The sequence below is a fragment of the Chelonoidis abingdonii genome, chromosome 11, assembly GCF_003597395.2.
Source record: "Chelonoidis abingdonii isolate Lonesome George chromosome 11, CheloAbing_2.0, whole genome shotgun sequence".
Classification (NCBI taxonomy): Eukaryota; Metazoa; Chordata; order Testudines; family Testudinidae; genus Chelonoidis; species Chelonoidis abingdonii.
Genome location: NC_133779.1, coordinates 14,494,982 through 14,498,774, shown reverse-complemented (window position 1 = coordinate 14,498,774; position 3,793 = coordinate 14,494,982).

The following is a 3,793-nucleotide window of genomic DNA, read 5'->3' as shown; positions in this document are numbered from 1 at the left end:
CGCACAGCGCGATCTCTACGCGCACGCCAGCGCCACGCGCTCTCTCCCTGCCCCCCACCACTCTGCCCCCCGACTCCCCCCTACCAAGGCAGTGGTGCTGCTTCAGACACACGGCTTTGGCCTTCCTGCAGCTGGTGCAGTCGAAGACGTCATAGTAGAGCCAGCCTGGGAAGGGGGAAAGCGTGAAACCCCCAGACCCCCATCCAGCCCCCACCCCCATCCTGTGCCCCATTTCCTGCCCTCTGAACCAGCCAGTTCCAACCCCCCGGGGCCAGATCAGGGCCGGCACATCCTAGGGGGACAGGCCCCCTGCCCCATTCCCTGCCCCCCTGAGACAGCTGGTTCCTCCCCCCAGGGCCAGATCGGGGACAGGCCCCCTGCCCCATTCTCTGCCCCCCTGAGCCAGCCGGTTCCTCCCCCCGGGGCCAGATTGGGGCTGGTGCCCCCTAGGGGGACAGGCCCCCTACCCCATTCCCCACCCCCAGAACCAGCCAGTTCCTCCCTCTGGGGCCAGATCAGGGCCGGCACCCCCTAGGGGGACAGGCCCCCTGCCCCATTCCCCGAGCAGCGATGGAGTCGACTTACCACAGGTTTTGGGGTTACAAGCTGGGGAGAGAGAGAGAAAAAAACCGATCATGGCCCCAGACTGTGACTGAAGGGCCCCCCAGAACTGGGGGATTGAGGGGGGGGTTGGAGGAAGGGGGAGAGGCTCAGGGGCAGCCCCACCTCTGTCCCTGGGAATAGGTACCTTTTGCCTGATGGTCCTTCAGAGCCGATTTCAGCTCCATGGTTGTTCTGCGCCTGTAAGCTACCAGTGCGTCCAGCAGGGCCTGGTCTGCGGACAGATGGGGGAGTGACTCCGGTGCGGGGGATACTGTGGGGTGCCGGGAGAAGCGGGCTATGGGGTGTGGGGCTGTGCGGAACGGTAGGGTGCTGGGGGCATGGTACTGTGCGGTGTGGGGCACTGTGGGGTACCGGGGGCATGGGACTGTGGCATGCTGGGAGGTGCTGGACTGTGGGGGGTGGGGCTGTGGAGCGTGGGACTGTAGGGTGCAGGGCTGTGGGGCACAGTGGGGTGCTGCTGGTGCTGTGGGGCACAGGACTATTGGGCACTGTAGGATGCTGGGGGCTCTGTGGGGTGTGGGACTGTGGCGCGCTGGTGGTGCTGTGGGATGCTGGGGGGGCCCTGTGGGGTGTGGGATTGTGGCGCGCTGGTGGTGCTGTGGGATGCTGGGGGTACTGTGGGGTGCGGGACTGTGGGGCGCTGCTGGTGCTATGAGGTGCTGAGGGGTGCTGCACAGTGCTGGTGGTGCTGTGGGATGCTGGGGGCTCCGTGGGTGTGGGACTGGGAAGGGGGGCTGTGGGGTGCTGGTAGTGCTATGAGGCGTTGAGGGGTGCTGCACAGTGCTGGTGGTGCTGTGGGATGCTGGGGGTACTGTGGGGTGCAGGACTGTGGGGTGCGGGAATGTGGGGCGCTGCTGGTGCTGTGAGGCGTTGAGGGGTGCTGCACAGTGCTGGTGGTGCTGTGGGATGCTGGGGGCTCCGTGGGTGTGGGACTGGGGGGCACTGTGAGGTGCTGGTGGCACTGGGGGTGCAGGACTAGGGGCTGCTGTGGGGCACGGGTGATGCTGTGGGGCACTGGGGGGCTGTCACCTGTTAGGGCGCTTCGTTCCAGGCCAGCTGCCGTCAGCCTCACGCGGTGGATCAGGGCGTTGATGCTGCTCAGAGCTGGAAGTGGGGGAGAAAACATCGGCCCCAGGTGGACTGTGGTGCCCGCCCCCCATACTGCTCCCTGCAGCACAGCGCCCCCTAGCGTTGCCCTGGGGCCAGCCCTGAGTGCCAGGGCAGTGGGGGCTTGGGGGGTTGGGTACAGAGGGGACAGTGGAGTGTTGGTGGATTCAGATCTCATCCCTTCTGCCCTATGGCTCCCCCCCACATGCAGTGTCCTCAGGTTGTGCCCACTGGATACCCCCAGTCATGCCCCCCAGAGGTCCCTGGGCCATGCCCCCTACCGGCTGTGCCCGCAAACTGGCTGGTGGCATAGTGGCGGAAGAACTCGCCCTCCATGCCGCGCAGCAGGACCTGGGCCCGCGCCCGCAGGCGGCTGTCGCGGATCTGCCGGGGCACCAGGCCAGTGCGGAGCGATTCCAGGGTGCTGCGGATCTGCCGGTCACACTGCAGGCAACCCCCGGCCCCCGCCGCCAGCCAGGCCCCCAGCACGAGGGGAGCCAGGAGCGCCATGGAGCAACCTGGTGGGACGAGTTCTGCCCGTTCTCAGCCCCGCCGCGCGCCAGGCACCAGGGAGAATCCTCGGGGCGAGGGTGACCTCACAATGCAGTGTGGGATTGTGGGTACGGCGTGGGCAGAAGAGTGTGTGGGTACAGAGTCGTGCCGGGCGCTGCCCAGACACAGAGTCACCGAGATCGGGGCCCCGTCGGGCTGGGTGCTGCCCAGACACGGATTCCCTGAGATTGGGGCCCCGTCGGGCTGGGTGCTGCCCAGACACGGATTCCTTGAGATTGGGGCCCCATCGGGCCGGGCGCTGCCCAGACACGGATTCCCCGAGATTGGGGCCCCGTCAGGCTGGGCGCTGCCCAGACACGGAGTCCCCGAGATCGGGGTCCCGTCAGGCTGGGCGCTGCTCCGGGCAGATACAGAGCAAGAGAGATTCCCTGTCCCAACGATCGCCCAGTCTAATCGGACAACAGGTGGTAGGGGAAGTATAACGTAGCCCCAGCTTTGCTGTGCCCCCCATGAGCCTGGCAGGAGGGCGTGTCCCCTCTTGGTGGCATGGGAAGACCCCACCTCCCGATGCTGCTTGGTGCCCGGGCTGGGGGTTGAGTGTGGGTGACAGCAGCGGGCTGTGGGGGTGGCACAGAGTGCCTGGGCCGGGAGTGTGGGGGGTGCCAGGCTGGCTCCTCCTGCCAGCCAGATCAACTGAATTCCCAGGCTTGGTGCTGGGCTCCGGAGGGCTCGTTCTCCCGCGGCCCGGCAGCTGGTGCTGTGTCATTGCAGGCAGGGTCCATGGCCGGGGTGGGCGGAGGAACCCCCCAATCCTGGCAGCACCCAGTTCCAGCCCCTGACGGCTCAGGCCACAAGAGGTCAGGGCAACCTAGAGCCGCTGGGCGGGGCAGGGTGTGGGGGGTGAGCGCACCAGCCTGGGGGCCTGGGCAGTGGGGGTGTGTGTGCCGGCCCGGGGCTCCATGCACAGGGAATTCGGACAGAGGGTGAGTCTGGCAGCCGCTTGGGACCTCTGCAAGGGAGATTGAGGTCCTGTTCCCAGCTATGGGAGGGGAGTGGTGTCTAGTGGTTAGAGCAGGGGCAGTGAGTGTGTGTGTGTGGGGAGAGGGGGGCTGAGAGCCAGGACTCCTGGGTTCCGTGCCTGCGGTGGAAGGGGGCGCTTTGGTGGTCCAATGACTATCTGCCCCCCCGCAGGGCCCCAGACAATGGGCCCCATTGATCCCTCCATCCCCCGTCCCCCCCCAAGCTTCACACAAAGCGCCCCATTCAGCTTCTACTCGCCCCATCCCCGCCAGCATTTCCCCTCGGCCGATTGGTCAGAGCCCCTGCCACTCACTCTCACCTCCCGCCCACGCCGTAGTGGGCGAGGCGTTCCTCCCCCCACCAACCTATCCCAGGGCGGCTGTGGAGTCCCACCGCCCTGCCATTGGTGGGCTGCCTCAGGAGGGGGCGGGGCCAGGGCACCGGGAAACCTCCCCCAGCCCGGGGCAGCTCAGTAGCTCCTTGGCCGCTGGACCGGCAGCACCTGGGGTGATGTGGGGGGACGGGGGGG